At 40.9% G+C, this 11,000-nt stretch overlaps 1 pseudogene; it reads left to right on the top strand.

The window, feature by feature from the left end:
* The first annotated feature begins 656 nt into the window (after positions 1-656).
* On the top strand, positions 657-1,376 carry LOC144251406 (gamma-glutamylcyclotransferase pseudogene; annotated as a pseudogene).
* Positions 1,377-11,000: the final 9,624 nt, after the last annotated feature.

The raw sequence follows: 11,000 nt of genomic DNA on the forward strand, positions 1-11,000 counted from the left end.
AAGAATATTTAAAGAATTTAAAAATGATATTTTAAAAATATTTAACGAATTGAAGCCAATTATTCTCCAACTCTTCTAAAAACATACAAGAGAACATTTCTAAACTCATGCTGAGAGCAGCAAAATTAAAGATGACTGAAAAAGCAAAACAACAAAACTATACTTTTGATGAACATAGAAGCAAAAATCTATAATAAAATACCAGAGAACTGAATTCAACAACACAATTTAAGGGATAACACATCATAACTAAGTGAGATTTATTCTTGGGAAACAAGGGTGTATCAATATATGAAAACCAATTAATATGATAAATAAACAAAACAAGGACTAAAAATCACTTAATTATCTTAATAGACACAGAGAAGGCATTTGAGAAAATTCAACACCATTTCAGGATAAAAACTCCAACAACTAAAAATAGAAGGATATTACCTCCACATAATAAAAATCATCTATGGAAAGCTAATATGTTCAATGGTAAAAAAAAAAATTAAAGTTTTTCCTTGAAGATCAAGAACAAATCAAGGGAGTCTTCCCCAGCCCCTGGGGGTAGTGCTGTAGATACCAGTCCTGGTCCGTTGGCAGCAGCACCAGGTTAGGTGTGTTTCTTTCACTTCTGCTTCCCAACCCCCGGATGGTGCATCTAATTAGATATGGCTAGCTCCTGTTGAGAGGAAGGCACAGGCCAGGAGGAGGAGAGTTTTCTGTACTTCACCTTGGCAGCAACTTAATGAAGGAGATGAGCCACCTCAAAACCCCTCACCCACCTTTCTGCTTCATGGACCACCTGCAGAATTTTAAGCTTGACTTTGGTAATTTCCAAGGCAAAAGAAGTCAGAGGTGGCATGGAGGCAAGATGGGGTTAAAAGTGGAATGTATGTTGTAATAGAAATGAAAGTTTCAACTCAAGAAAGGAAAGAATCTGTTGAAGCTATCTGATGACAAATTAGGAACACACTTACCCATCCCCACTATATAAAAAGTTTATTTGCATAAGTGCAAAAGAAAATGGTTTGCCACTGGAACATCAAGAGAGACTAAAAGCAATAGAAACAGTGGGGCACAGGGGCATATGCCTGTAATTCCCTTGGCTCCAGAGACTGAGAAAGGAGGATCATGAGTTCAAAGTCTGCCTCAGCAAAACCGAGGCACTAAGCAACTCAGTAAGACCCTGTCTCTGAATTAAAAAAATACAAAACAGATCTGGGGATGTGACTCGGTTATTGAGTGCTCCTGAGTTTAATCCCTGGTACCCCTTCCAAAAAAAAAAAAAAAGGCAATAGAATGGCTACAAAGGAAAGGTCTCAGAAGAAATGAAAGACATTATCAAAAAGGGGGAACAAAACTCTTTAGAAGATAACAGAATATATTGAAGAATAAAGAATATTCTATATACTAAATATAAAATATTTTTAACATTTAATAACAGGGATCTGTGATATCTCCATGTTTGATCTGTTTACAACCATGTTCTGAAGGGGAACCTCACTTGAGTGATTCCATAATTTCAAACTATAAAAAGCAGCTGGGTGAAGAGTTAGACATTTAAAAGGGACTGTGCAGTCCTGGAGTGAGTGACAAGTGGATGTGGGTACTCCTGTGGACACTTAAAGCTATTTTCTTGGGTTGATCTTAAATGACCTCTTGCTCTATGATAAGGATAAATTCGCAGTTTACTTGATGATGGTGCTGGTAAATTGCTTGGCTCTGTCTGGACTTTTTTTAAAAACTAGTTTAATAAGAGAAAGGGAACTACTGACACAATTGATAATAAAATTTTAAAAACTGGAAAAAAAAAGAACAAAGATAGCATGCCCACTCTTACCATTTGTAGCCAACATGGTAATAAAAACTGTAGTCAGCAATTAGGCAAGATAAAGAAATAAAAGCATCCAAATTTAAAGGAAGAAGTAAAATTATCTCTTCTTCCAGATGACATCTTAGATATAAAAAATACTAAATATTTTAAAATATTGGAATTAATGAAAAAAAAATAATGTGAAGTTGCAAAATAAAAAAAAAAATCAACACAAAAAAATCTGTTGTGTTTCTAAGGAAACTGTGACAAAATACCAGAGATAATCAATTCATAAGAAGGAATGATTTATTTTGGCTCACAGTTTTAAGGTTTCAGTCTGTGGTTGCTTGGCTCTGTTGCTTTGGGCCTGTAGTGAGAAACTACATCATGATAGAAGCACATGACCAAGGAAGCCTGTTTACCTGAGGGCAGCTGGAAGCAAAGACAGAGACAGAGGATGCTGGAGTCTCAATGCCCCCTTAATGTGCCCCCAATGACCTAGCTTAGTTTCAATAAGCCATACCTTCTAAAGTATGGCTTAACCACTGCCTCCCATTACCACCACAGGCTGGGGATCAAGCCTTCAACATATTGGCAGTTGGGGGATGTTCAAGATCCAACCAATAGCAAGCTATACCTCCTGAAGTATGGCTTAACCATTGCCTCCCATTAGTGCCACAGGCTGGGGATTAAGCCTTCAACACATTGGCCCTTGGGGGACATTCAAGATCCAACCAAAAGCATTCAAAAAAATTGAAACCTTTTACCCTCAAAGGATCATGTGTTAGAAGCCTGGTTCTCAGCCTGTGGTACTACTGACTGGGGGTGCAACTTTTGGAAGGTGGGGACTAGTAGAGGAAAGTTGAGTCACTGGGTATGTATTTTAGGTATATTGGGACCCTGGCCCCCTCTTTTCTAACTAGCTACAATGAGGCAAAGAGGCTTCCTCTGCCATACCATCCTGCAGGATATACTTTGCTTCCGCAGACCAAAGCAACAGGGTCCAGTGACCAGAGACTGAAACTTGTGAAACTATGAGCCAAAATAAACCTTTCCTCCTTATAAATTGACTATCATAGGTATATTGTCAAGTAACAGAAAGCAGACAGAGAAATTAATAAAGTACTTTCATTTGCAGTAGCATCAAAAGGAATAAAATACTGAGCATGAATTTAACTAAAGAGGTTAAAAAAATTGGATTATATAGAAAACATCAAAACACAGATAAAAGAAATAAGACACAAATACATGTCATGTTCATGGATGATATAACAATACTGTTAAAATGGCAATATAATCCAAAGTAACATACAGACTTAATCCACTCTTTACCAAAATACCCATGGCATTTTTTTATTGAAATAGAAAATAACCTTAAATTTCATATAGAATGACATAAAATCCTATATAGCCAAAGCAATCTTGAGAAGGAAGAAGAGAGCAGGAAGAATCATGTCTTTTTTTCCAAAATATATTATAAAGTTACAGAAATTGAAAAAGAATGGTATTGGATAAAGATAGAAACAGAATAAAGACCAGAAATAAATCCACAAATATGCAGGCAACAGATGTTTCAGAGGAGTGCCCAGAATATACAAAAGGAAAAGGATAGTCCCTTCAACAAATGGTATGGGGAAAACTGTATATTCACAGGTAAAAGAACACAATTGTACTCTTTTGGGAAATAAGGATCTTAAAAGACTTCACTCCCATGTTTACTGTATCATTATTCACAAGAGCCAAAATGCATTAACAATTTAACATCCATTGATAGGTGAGTGGATATAAAACAGACACACACACATAAACCTTTAAAAAGGAAATCCTGTCATATGCAGAAACATAGATGAACCAGGGGAACCATATGCTAACTGAAGTAAGACATTTGCAGAAGGACAAACATTGCATGATTCCACTTAGATCAGGTATCTAAAACAGTCAAACTCATAGAAGCATAGAATAAGATGGTAGTTACTAGGGCTTGAGAGCAAAGAAAATGGAGAGCTGCCATGTAACTCATGTAAAATTTCAGTTACTAGAGATAAATAAGTTCTAGAAATCTGCTTTACAACACTGACCTAATTAATTTGTTATTGCAAACTTACAATTTGTTAAGAAGGTGTACTCATGTACAGTGTTCTTATCACCACAAAAAGTGTATTAAAAGCTATTATATGATCATACTTCATGATTCTGTAACATGCATCCGTTTCAAACATGTATAAAAATTATATCAAACAAAATTATGAATGATTTATACTTTAGAAGAACTATATTTTAAAACTAAATCAATGAAACAAATTGCACCTCTTGTCTCTATTAAGTATACATTAGGAATTTCTTACCATGATAAGTATCTCCTGATTTGTGTTTCTTGGACAAATCAATGATATCCACTCCATTATAACAGAGATTTTTCAAAACACTTGTGGAAGCTTTTATGTGGCAACACCATTGATTTTCCATGTCCAGGAATCCCTCCAAAGCTGTTGTTCAAAAGGAAAAAATAATATAAATAATATAAATTATTTTTTGATTATCTGCCCCAAATATTAATGATTTACAGATACAATGATAATTATCTTCAAATTTGATTTGCATATTATATTGCCATCTTAATTCCAAATGAAGTTTTAAGATGCAGATTGATCATTGTCTTCATTATAGAGAGACACAATCCCCTTATTACAAGTTCTAGTGATATGAAGCCTTCTCATTATTTTAGATGAGAATATTGTATCATTATTTCCATGGTGATCTGTATAATAGCTTATCAAAGTGTATCAACCCTAAAGAAAAGGGGAACAGTAAAACTCCATGTCCCTGAATGCCCTCTTTCTGTTCCCAAAAACCTTGCCAAGTTAAGGGAACACTGAGAACAAGCCTGGGCTGGAAAGTCCACAAATGTATTATCTTAAAGGACTTGGGCTTTCTCTTATGCACAATGGAAACCAAGGCTAGTTGGTGCTATCTGTAGAAAGCTACTTTCTTACATGTACACCAGGACAGTTGCTCCTTAGGATGCTGGTCAGAGAAGCTAACTAATCAGTTAATGCTGATGATGTCACTACTTCTGCAGTCTAAGATATAAAACCCCTCTGAGTAGGGACCTGCACAGGCTGAGGGTACCATGGAAAGGATATGTGTCAACAGTCCAGCTGGCTACTACTGGACAAAGTGGTGAATGTAACAAAGTGGTGAACAAAGTAAGAATATAATTAGTCAAGTTCAAATGAAGTTCTTTAGCTTATTTGATAGCAATATAATAATGAAACCCTGATAATGAAGAATTTAAATGATTTCCCATTTTAGCAGTACATATTCCTATGTATGTCACTGGCAGCATTAAAAATAACTAAGGCTTGCTTTGCAATTAGCCAACAAGGACATATTTGTTCTCTACATGATTTTGCCAAGATTATTTTGGTCAAAAGGATTTTACCCTCATCCTCACTGTTGCCACTATGGTTCTGCAAAGTTAAATGATTAAAGCATCAGAATCTACTGGAGCATTTGCTGCACAAAGATTGCTGAGCTGGGCCCTGATTTTCTGACTGAACAGATCTAAGGTAGAAGCTGAGAATTTGCATTTCAAACAAATTCCCTCCTGGTGTCCCTGTGCTAGCTGGTGATCATACTTTGAGATCCACAGCTTTAAACCGCCAAATTTATATTTCTTGGAAGATTCTCCTCAGGCAAAATGGAGAAGTGAAAATTTTATTGAGTAACTGAGACACAAAATAATGATTTTAAAACTCTTTTGTCCTAATGCTTTGAGTTATTTCCTAATGTGATGTCTAACACTATCCAGAACAATTACCATATGTTAATCACCAAACTATCTAATAAGGTAAATCTAAAATGTATGTTGATAAATATTTTTAAGCTTACTGACTGACCAAGTTAGCAGACAGACATGTGGCAAAGTGGGTGTAACAAAAGGACTTAATCACAGAGATCCCTGCAGCAGCCCTAGTAATTTAAAATCTTAAAGAATAACAAACTTAACCTCAATTTCAGGGGTTTAAAAATGACAATGTACAACCACTCGCAGCTCCTCCGGCGCCCCCACCCCCACCAGCGGCCCCACCCCCACCAGCGCCGCCACCCCAACCGCGCTCTCAACCCCCACCCCACCCCCACCGCGTGCCCACGACTCACCCGGCTGGGGTTTTTCGCCACCATTTCCAGTGTTCAGCGCGCCTTTGGATTCCATGCCCCAAATCCCCCAGCCGAGAAGGCAGGCTCACCTCTGCAGCAACAGCGATCCGCGGAGGCGCCCTAGGTTCCCAAGAGACACTGCCGTGCAGAAGCAAGAAGCGGAGAGAAGGCAGAGGATGCCCCGGTCTTGGGGCCACTGGCACCGATGGCCTCCTCTGGGCACTACTCCTGCGGCTCTAGGCTCCGCAGGCCACAGCGTAGCTCCTGCCTCCAGGAAGGAGCGGCGGCACTCTGCAAGACCCCAGCCCCGCTGAGAAATTAAACTCTGAGCGGGATTCCCCCACTCAGGCCGCCCCGCCTCCTCGGCGCCGCGCAGGCGCCCATTGGCCGGCGCCAACTCCTCACCTCCGGGATCCGGCTCTTGCAGAGCTGAGGAGCGAAGGGGAAGGACTGGGCTGCTGCTCTTCCCCACTTGCTGCGGCCCAGCAGCGGTCCTCAATGTTCCACACTTGGCAGCCCCCTCAGATTCAGGTAAATGAAAGGGATTCTAGACTTTCATCTTTGTGCCTTCTAGCCAAACCTGACCCCTGGGGCCTGAGAGGCACCAGGTGCCTCTGTGACCAATGGCCTTTGTTCCTCACACTTTCTCTAGCAAAGCCTCTCAGGTGGGATGGCCTTCAGAGGCCAGGAGCGCTGTGAAAATTACGGTCCCAGAGCTGAGGAGGGGGCCAGTGCAACTTTGACCCAGTTAAGTGACTGGTGGGCGGGGGAGCAGATGCAAAGGCCTTAAGGCAGAATCAACTTGGGGTATTCAAGGAACCACCAGAAGAGCACTAAGCTGGGGATAAGGTTAGTAGTTGTTACAGTTTGAATATGAGGTGTCCTCCAAAAGGTCAGATTCTGACACAGGAGGTGTGTGATTACACTTTGAGAGCTGTAGCCTAATCAGGGGATTATTGGGTGGCAACTGCAGGCACATCCTGTATGGTTGCAGGAGGTGGGTCACCAGGGGTGTGCTTGGGAGCTGTATGTTATGTCCCTGACTCCTTGTGCTGTCTGTTTCTGCATCACTATGAGATGAGTGGCTTTTCTCTGCCACATTCTTCTCCTATCATATTCTGCCTCATCTCAGGCCCAGAGCAATATTCAGCCACCACAGACAGAACCTCTGAAACTAGGAACTAAAGTAAACTTTTCTTCCTCTACATTGTTCTCATCAGGTATTTGGGTCACAGTGACAAAAAAGCCAACTAACACATTAGTCAAGTGTACAGAGGTCCTTGGCCTTGGAGGCCAGTGCAAGGAATTTGCATTTGTTCTGCTGAGATAAGTAGTAGCTCCTAGAAAAGGGTAACACTGAGAAGAGACATGGGGCTAGTCTGGGTTTGGAAGAAGCAGACACCAAGAGGGAATTAAATATGTAACGGTTTATTAGGGGAAGTGCTTTATTGAAATAAAATGGAGCTGGGCAAGATAAGATCTGATTCCTAGTGGTCACTCAGTAAGCTTAAAAATATCTGTCAAATACATTTTAGATGAGTGGTCCCTGGTGGCCATGCAGTCTGAGGAAGATTCTACAAAGCCCTGGGGCATCTTTGAGCTGTCCAGGTGATTCTGTATCCTCCAGAAATGGGCCTGTCTTAGTATCTTGCCTTTTTCAGACTCTGGCTAGGGCTGGCCCCTGGGACACATGGCCTCTTATAAATGCAGGTGGCTTTCAGATCCAGACAGCCACAGCCCTCAGTGCACTGGGCACCCAGGTTGCTGGTCCTCATATTGCCCACCTGGCTGGTATGGTAGATGTGCCCTTGGGCTGTTTCAAGATTAGCTGAGAAGGTGAGCAAGAGGCATGATGATGACCACAGAAGGTTCCAGCTCCAGAACCCCACCCAGGGTTCCCAGATGGAACTCAGTGGGGGCCAGATAGAAGTATGTGCCTGCTAGGGAGTGAGGCACTCTCTGGCTCCATCCCTGCCACCCAGCCTCCTGACACCCAGCAAATCCCCTGTCTCCCTAAAGGAAGTCAGGACTGTATCCTGGCTTCTGGCTTTTGTGCCATTTTTATAGCATGGACTTGATTTAGGTGTTAGGGTCTTGCTAAGAATATGCCCTGACACTTGAAAGAACCCTTTTTATTATTCTAATTTGTGAAGAACTGGTTGTTGGTTTTTTCTTTATTTCTTTCCCTTCTCCCCTTTCTTCTCTTCAGAGACAGGCTGGAGCTAGGTCATTGTTGTTAATTTTAGATCTGAAACTATATCTGACATGGACTGGTGTCCTCACACTTTCACTTCTTAAAACAGGAATGAAGGCCCCAGCTGGAGAACTTGGGAGACACAAGAAACTGCTCAGGGCAGTGTTGCAGTGGAAATCATTAAATATACCTAGGAAGCACCAGATTCAGAGAGAGTTTTTGTGTGGTTAAATTAAAAAATCCCCCTGTCCCTCACCATCTGAGGGCCAGGTCTACACCTACCATGGGTTAGAGAGTAGGAGGTAAGACCTGAATGTGTGAGTTCAAATCCCAGCTCTGCCACTTTCTAGCCTACCTGGTTCTTCTCTGCCTCAGTTTCCTCATCTGTTAAATGGGTGATATGATCTATTTTGGCTGGTAGGGGATTAATGAAAGTAGCCTATGTAGTTTTCACTGGAGTGTCTGAGGCAGGCATTGCCTTCATATGTGTTAGCTGTTAGGACAGGTTGAGCTTTCCCATTCTGAAAACCTAAAATTAGAAAAATCCAACATGTTTTGGGTAACAACACAAGGCCCCAAATGGAAAATTTTATACCATAAAATTCTGTTTCATGCACAAAATTATTAAATATATGATATAAAATTGCCTTCAGTCTCTATGTTTAAGGCACATATAAAAATGAAGAAATTTTATGATTAGACTTGAGTCTCATCCCTAGGATTTCTTATTATGTCTATGCAGATATTCCAAAATCTGGGGGGAAAAAAAATCCAAAATTTAAAGTGCTGCTAGTCCCAGGCATTTTGAATACAATTAATTTCTTTTTTCTTTTTCTCAAATTCAAGACCATAAATCCTATGGGGTAGAATGAAGGGTTTGGGGCCAGACCTTGCTGGATTCTCCCCAGCCTTGTTTTCTGATCTCTGACTCACCTATTTTTTTTTCTTATGTAAAATGGGATCATAACTGCACTTACTCCAGGGATTTTTACAACACATAATTAGTGGTGTATTCAGGTCAAAGCATATTAGATAGGAGCTGATCTTGCACATCAGTATTGTTTGCTGAGGCAACACTTTCCTGGAGATTACTCCACAGTTCCTGTGAGGACTGGCTGGTGCTGGCTTCAGTGGAGCACTTAGTAAATGCTAACAGGTAGCACTCCCTCAAATCCAGGTATGCTGGTGATGGCCCTGCCCAGTGCTGCCCCTTCTTCCCTTCTTGCTCACAGTGTGAGCATTCCCCGCAGAACCCCTTACTTGCTGGGTCAGTATCTTCTTTTCCCTTCAGTGGGTCTTGAGCATACAGTCCTAGGCTGTTGGGAAATTTCCTTTGGATTCCAGCTTCAGGGAGCCAGCCCAATGCCCAGCAAGGTCTGGCCCCAAACCCTTTATTCTACCCCACAGGATTTATGATCTTGAATTTGAGATAAAGAAAAAAGAAATTAATTGAGGTGGGAGTGGGGACATGCCTGGAGTTACTTGAGACATTTAAAAACCAATTTATAAAATGACTCAGTTAAAAATTGCTGCAGGCCAAGTGGGTACTTGCTGCTGCTCAGATTGTGTATGTTTTGAGCAAGAAGCAGGGAGACCATCAATTTCATTTTGACTGTCACGGTGTGTCAGTTTTGAAGGATCACTAGTGTTACCGTGACCTCCTTGTTTGCAGTGAAGGGGATTCTTTGCTTCTCAGTCCTCAACGTGATGAGAAAATGGTGCTATTTGCTGGCATGCAAGAAGCCAGGGCAAGCACCCTAAGCCTCACCACAATGCAGGAGTCAGAGGCTTTGCTGGTTTGAAAAGTTAGAGTTGCTGAAATTTAAGTTTTGATTTATTTTGTTCACCCATCATGTTTGGCCTTTGTTTTTAATTTGAAAAAAATTTGAAATTGCTTTATCTTGCACTTTTAACATCTCCACCAAATTGGCAAAAGAGGGAGAAATGTTCCGTTTGCTTTTTAAATGTTAATGATGATGTTAATAAAGCCTTTCCTGACACATTTGAGGAGCTCCTCTATCTCCAGGGGCTTCTTAGGAGATGTGCAGTGATGGGTTTAGTTCTAAATGGATGAAGAGTTCCTGAGAGATAGCGTTTGTAATTAGAACCATTACTTGGTATCTGTGCCTTATTTGATCTGTGGTTCTACATGCCTTGGATGTGCATGCACCATGACGGTTTCATAGGTATGAACGCACACTCAGGCCCAGTCGCTTCGGTTGGTAGTACAGATTGTGAGAAAAAAAAAATGGAGGCATCATTAAGGAGGAGAAAGTGTTTGCCTTTAGTTCCTGCATTACCCTGTACAGGGGCTCTTGAGCTTTGGAAGCCTGTTCCCAGTACAGGAGAACAAGTCCCCTGTTTGCAGGAGACTTCGGTGCACAATGACAACACTGGAGTTCAAGAGGAAACCAGCAATGCTGCACCATAGGCTTCATACACCATGGTTGTTTGCCAATTTTAAACATAACTAGTTGCAGATGAAGACCTCCTTGAAATGCAGGCTTGTTGGGCTTGTTAAGAATTTTAAGCTTGAATGGAAGAGCCCTAGTGCTGTCTGTTTCCATGCAGGATGATGATTACTAGGCAACAGGTGATTATCAACCAAGGATGCCATGGTTATACTCTGCAAGGTTGTGTTCCAGTGGTAAACAGCTGTATCTCTTGTAAACAAGATCTACTGACAATACTCTCTAGCCAACTTTGGAATCTGGCTTTATTATCCAACAAGTAAAAGCTGAGTTATAATTGGCAGACTGGCACTTGTTTACTTGTTTCTATAGAAGCTGATTTGGAAGTCAGAGCTGCACAAAGGGAAAGGGTAAGTTTCTTTTAATTCCATAT

This window comes from Urocitellus parryii, assembly GCF_045843805.1.
Source record: "Urocitellus parryii isolate mUroPar1 chromosome 13 unlocalized genomic scaffold, mUroPar1.hap1 SUPER_13_unloc_2, whole genome shotgun sequence".
Lineage (NCBI taxonomy): Eukaryota > Metazoa > Chordata > Mammalia > Rodentia > Sciuridae > Urocitellus > Urocitellus parryii.